Here is a 6,236-nt window from a genome sequence, read left to right on the forward strand (position 1 = left end):
CATTTTTCCTTAGGTGTACTTTACATTTTCTTCTATTTTTCATCATTTTGATTTTGTTTGATGGAATTTGGGTGTGTTATAGAGTCATTAGTTTTCATTTATCCAGTTCTAGATTTTAGGATTATATTTTCTTCAGTTAGTTTTTGTTTCCTTTTCCACTTGCCTAATTTTATTTTTAGATTGATTTGAGTTGAATGTGGTGAGAGAGAAATCATATCCTTATGGAAAAAAAATATGAGACAGCAAAATTACTTAATAAGTTAATTTTATTTTTAAAAAAGTTAATGGTATTAGTCTTTGGTCTTTGTTCAAACTCCACATTTCTTTCTCTGGATACAGATGGTATTCTTCATCTCAGATACCCCCCAAACTGTTCCTGATTGTTGAAATGATGGAATAAGCAAGTCCATTAAGATTTATTATCAAGCCAGTGTTGCTGTTTTGCTGTACAGTGTTCTTCTGGTTCTGTTTATCTCATTCAGCACCAGTTCATGCAAATCCTTCCAGCTTCCCTGAATTCCCATCCATCCTGGTTTCTAATATAACAATAGTGTTCCACAACATACTTATATCACAATTTATTCAACCATTCCCCAATTAATGGACATTCACTCAATTTCCAGTTCTTTGGAATTTGCTTATTATATTTCTGGGAGTTTTTAATTTGGGAATCTCTTTCAGGAGGTATTTTTTGGATTCCCTCAATTTCTTGTTTACCTTCTGCTTCTAGGATATCAGGACAATGCTCCTGGAAAATGTCTTTAAAAATGAAATCTAGGGGGCAGCTAGGTGGCACACTACATAGAGCATGGGCCCTGGATTCAGGAGGACCTGAGTTCAAATCTGACCTCAGACACTTAATAATTACCTAGTTGTGTGATCTTGGGTAAATTCCTTAACTCCAGTGCCTTGCATAAATAAACAAACAAGAAGAAATCTATGTTCTTTTCCTGTTCATGACTTTCAAGAAGCCTGATAACTTTTAAATTGTCTCTCTTGGATCTGTTTTACAGGTCAGATATTTTTCCAATGAGAGTTTACATTTTCTTCTAGTTTTTTTCTTTTTTTTTTTGGTTTTGCATTATTGTTTCTTTATTTCTCAAAAAGTCATCAGGTGCCCTTAGCTCCATTCTATATTGGAAGGAGTTTTTTTTTTTCCATCTCCTTTTCTATTTGACTAATTCACCTTTATAAGGCTTCCTTCTCCTCATTAACCTTGTGGATTGTGTTTCCCTTATGACCTAAACTTTCTTTAAAGATATTTATTTTTTCAGTATTTTTTTTTTTTGTATCTCCTTCACCAAGCTGCTTATTTGGTTTTCATGTTTTTCCCTCATCACTCTCATTTCTCTTTGCAATTTTTCCTCTAACTCCCTTAACTGATTTTAATTTTTTTGAGCTCTTCCATAACTTGAGCCCAATTTATTTTTCTTGGAGGCTTTAGATTATGAATCTTTGATTTTCTCATTTTCTCAGTGTGTTTTATGGTCCTCCATGGGAACAACATAATTGACTTGGTCTGATTCTTTTTTTCTCTTGTTTGTGACCTGATTTTAACTCTTTATTAAGAAGTTCTGACTCCAGGATGCACTTTCCTGAAGCTTTTGAGGGTTTTGGGGACACCATCCCATGGACCTCAGTTCCTTCAAGGTCTTATGAGAAGCTCTGACTGCTCTCCTGGCTTGTACTTTGGTCTGTGGATGACCATAAGCACAACACTCTTCCCTGGAGAGGTGGCAAGGGTTTATGCTCTGACATGTCAATATGAGGGCCCAGATTGCAATCTAGGTCTGAATATGGGAAAAGCAGAAAAATCCGGCCCCCTAAAATAGCAGATGGATCTCTTTGATCTCCCCAACTCCCTTATCATCCATGGACCAATTACTCTAGAAGCTGTTGGGTGACTCTGTAGGGTCCTGGGGAGGAACTGTGCTGAAACCTGGGCTGACCTGGGCTCTTGTTTGGCAAAGATTTCCCACTGATCTTCCAAATTGTCTTTGACAATTCCTGGACTGGAAGGGCTGGAAAACACCCCTGTTGCCCCCAGGAACCTAGCTATCCCATGGGCTGTTCCCAGAATCCTGGAGCTAGTTTGATCAGATATAGTCTGGGCTGCACTATATTCCTTTCCAAGTCAAGTGGGACAGATCCTATCTGCAGATCTTCCAAGTTTTCTTAGGCTGGAAAATTGTTTCACTGTCTTTCTGTGGGTTCTGTCAGTCTAAAATTTGATTAGAGTCATAATTTTAAGGCTTTTAGAGTGGTCTGGGGGAAAGTGTCTGGGATTCCTACTTCCATTCCTCTATCTTGGCCCTGCTCAAATTCATTTTGTTTAGGTTTTTGCAAGGCAAACGGGGTTAAGTGGCTTGCCCAAGACCACACAGCTAGGTAATTGTTAAGTGTCTGAGACCAGATTTGAACCCAGGTACTCCTGACTCCAGGGCCGGTGCTTTATCCACTATGCCACCTAGCCGCCCCTTCAAATTCATTTCTAACAGAATTATTCTCTTTTTCCTTTTGGCCCTTTTTACTGTTAAATATATTGATTTCTTCTGTCAATTTTTCATAATTCTCATTTCTTTGCTCATTTTTCTTCTTCCTCGCTTATTTAATTTTAAAATCCCTTTTTTTTCGGTTTTTCCAACATGTATATTTGAATGAGATCAAATCATAAACTCCCTTCTGGCTTCATTCACGTGTAGGCATTTTGTCACTGCTTTCCATTTAATCGTCATTATCATAATAGTTGCCTTCCATAGTTAGTGCTCTTTTTTTACTCATTTTGTTAATCGAGCTTTCCTCTTGGGAAACAGGGAGTATATTTCCAAGCTTTTCATGCTGGAATTCAATGATCTGGACCCTAGCTTTCAACTCTGGCATCAAAGTTGTTCATACATTTTCCCCTGCATTTGTATAGCTTGAAACAGTCTCACTTGCTGCACCAGTGTTCCCATTTTCCTTCAGGTAAAAGGCCATGGAACACTCACAGTTGGTGTGTCAAACAGCTAGTCTGTGAACCAAGACCTGTGCTATACTGTGGCTAAGACTCTTATCCTGGTTTCCTAGCTATCCTGCCTGCATGAACTATACTATTCTTTTGCCCATATGAAGTAGATTTTTTGTGAAGTTCTTCCAAGATACCTTAATTTGAGAATGTCCATCACTGTTTTCTTTAGGTTCTGTCTTGTTAGGGTATGTTTATCATCTTCATTTAAAATTATTTTGGGGAGTGCTCTGGGAGCTTCCTAACTTTGTGGCACTATCTTGACTCCATCCAAGATGTCCCTAAGCATATTCCAGCTAATGGAGATACAGTTTTCAAAAGTTACAAACATCATCTCCCTGTATAGGGAAGAAAACTGTTTAATCTTATAGAACTATATTTTTCTCTCCTGTTTACCTTTATATAAATCTCTAATATTTTGTATTTGAGATCAAATTTTCTGTTCAATATTATTTTTGATTAGAAAAGTTTGAAACAGATCTGTTTCAGTAAATGTCTATCTTTTCCCTTGAAAAATATGCTCAATTTTGCAAAGTAGTTAATTCATGTTTGTAATCCAAGTTCCCTTTGCTTTCCCAAATATTGAATTATAATTTGCTTGATTCTTTAATGTTGAAGCTGTTAAATCTTTTGTAATGTGGACTTATTTCATTGGTATTTGAATTATTTTTTTCTGACTCCTTACAGTATTTTCTGCTTGTTCTGACAATTCTGGTATTTGACTATCATATTCCTTTCTTTTTGTTTTTGTGATCACTTTGAGGAGGTGGTCAGTGAATTTTTTTATTGAAAATTTTACATATATATATATACACATATGTATTGTGTGTGTCTGTGTCTGTCTTTGTGTGTGTGTGTGTATGTGTGCTTAAGTCTGTATTCAGACACATCAGCTCTTTCTTTGGGGTGGATGGCATTCTGGCACTCTTTATTATAAATCAATTCAAGGAATTCTTTCAACATTTTTACCCTTTGTGGCTATTGTTTGCTTTATCTGTCTCCATCCCATCCCCCCACACTCCCATTTATTCTAATCCCTCTCTCCTTTTACCCTGTCCATCCTCAAAAGTATGTTAGATCTGATTGCTGGCCCCATGATCTTCCCTCTTTTCTATCACCTACATCCCGCCTCCCTTCCCCGTCCCCTTTCTCCTTCCCATGTGAGTTAACATCATCCTCCCCATGCAAGGATACAGCAGTCTGACATCATTAATTACCTCACAATTAGCCCTTCCCATTTGCCTTCTTTTCTTCCCTTGAATCGAGCATTTGAAGATCAAACTTTCTGTCTACGCTGGTCATTTCATTAAAATTTGATTATCCATTGACTATCCATTTTTTCCCCTGAAAGAGTATTGGGCTGTAATCCAAGTTCTTTTAACTCCTGGAATTTCATAGTCCAAGATCTCTGAGCCTTTAATATAGAAGCTACTGAATCTTGTGGTTTTGTAAGTTCCACAACATTTGAATTGTTTCTTTAGAGTTTCTTGTAATATTTTCTACTTGACCTGGGAATTCTAATATTCTTGGAAGTTTTCATTTTTGGATCCTTTGCAGGAGGTGATCGGTAGAATCCCTCAGTTTCTATTTTACCCTCTGCATAGGATAGCAGGGCAATTTTCCTGTGTTATTTCTTGAAAAGTGAAGAATAGGCTTTTTTTTTTAGGTTTTGGTCATAGATTTCATTTAGTCCAATAGCTTTTTTTTTTCACCCATCAAACAAGCATTCTATTCCTTATTCATCGCTATCCACTGTGGGGGGGAAGGGGGGCAGTGGCTGTTCAAGGCACAGGGAGGAATCACTCACAGCTCATCATGCCCCAAAGCCTTCACAGGGCTGGTCTTGATGAAGACAACCTCCATTGCTTTTCAGGAATTGTGCTGGTTGGAACTGGACATACTGTGAATCTCCCTCTGCCTATAGATATGGTCTGACCTGTGACAGACAAGTAGCTATGGCAGCTAGTGTGCTGGAAGTAGACTGTTTCCTTCCAATGCAGTAGACCCCACTGCACTTACCAGCCTCACATTTAGGTGGTCTCCCTCACTGCTGTCTCCAAATGCTCTTACCTCCTGGTTGTTGGACAGAGCGGAGGTAAAGGGTGGGTTTGTAGGTACTTGCCTGGTTTCACATGGATGAGCCAAATGGTTTGTCCACAGAGCACTGGCACCCATCAGGGGAATTTACCCTCTGTTCCACCTTGAATATTCCAGTAACTGTATTCATCAGCGGAGGACTCCATGTTGGTCAAAGACTACTGTCTGCTCCCGGAGTTTTATTTGACATCATGTGGATGCACACAGATGCTGTGGTGTGTGTTTATTAGCTTGAACATGGAGCCACAGGTCCATGGTCCCAAGGTTCAGCACCCTTTGGGGACTGGGGTGCCAGAAGTGGCAGTAGCAGCAACAGCCACAGTTCTGGCCTCCAGATCTAGTCCAATAATTTTAAAATTATTTCTTGTTTCTGTTTTCAAGATCAATGGTTTCTTTAATGAGATATTTCATATTTTCTTCTAGTTTATATCCCTTTGGTTTTGCTTTCTTTGTTTCTTGATTTCTCACAAAATTATCAACTTCCCTTATCTCCATTCTGCATTTGAAGCTATTTTCTTCAGAGAGATTTTTGTATGTCCTTTTCTATCTGGCCAATTTTGCTTTTTAAGGTATTCTTCTCTTCATTCACCTTTTGACTGTTTTTTTCCCATTTGACTCAAACTGGTATTTTTAATATTTTTTTTTAGTTTTTGCAAGGCAATGGCGTTAAATGGCTTGCCCAAGGCCACACAGTTAGGTCATTATTAAATGTCTGAGGCCAGATTTCAACTCAGGTACTCCTGAATCCAGGGCCAGTACCCTATCCATTGTACCACCTAGCCACCCCTCAAACTAGTTTTTAAGATATTATTTTCTTCAGTAATTTTTATAATTCCTTCACCAAACCACTGAGGTGGTTTTCATGATTTTTCCCGTTATTGCTCTCATTTCCCTATAAAATTTTTCCTTAACTTCTATTGTTTGATTTTCACAATGTTTATGAACTCTTCCATTGACAAAAATCAATTAATTTCTTTCTTGGAGGCTTTGGACAAAGAAACTTTGATTTTGTTATCTTCTAAGTGTATATTTTCATCCTCCATAGATCCAAAGTAATTGTTTATAGTAGTATTTATTTTCGTTCTGTTGTTTGCTCATTTCCCCTGCCTATGACCTGATTTTGACTTTATTAGAG

At 37.8% G+C, this 6,236-nt stretch overlaps 1 pseudogene; it reads right to left on the reverse strand.

Moving 5' to 3' along the window:
• Positions 1-4,807: 4,807 nt before the first annotated feature.
• On the reverse strand, positions 4,808-5,355 carry LOC141501430 (stromal cell-derived factor 2-like protein 1 pseudogene; annotated as a pseudogene).
• Between the last annotated feature and the right edge of the window lie 881 nt (positions 5,356-6,236).

This window comes from Macrotis lagotis, chromosome 1, assembly GCF_037893015.1.
Source record: "Macrotis lagotis isolate mMagLag1 chromosome 1, bilby.v1.9.chrom.fasta, whole genome shotgun sequence".
Classification (NCBI taxonomy): domain Eukaryota; kingdom Metazoa; phylum Chordata; class Mammalia; order Peramelemorphia; family Peramelidae; genus Macrotis; species Macrotis lagotis.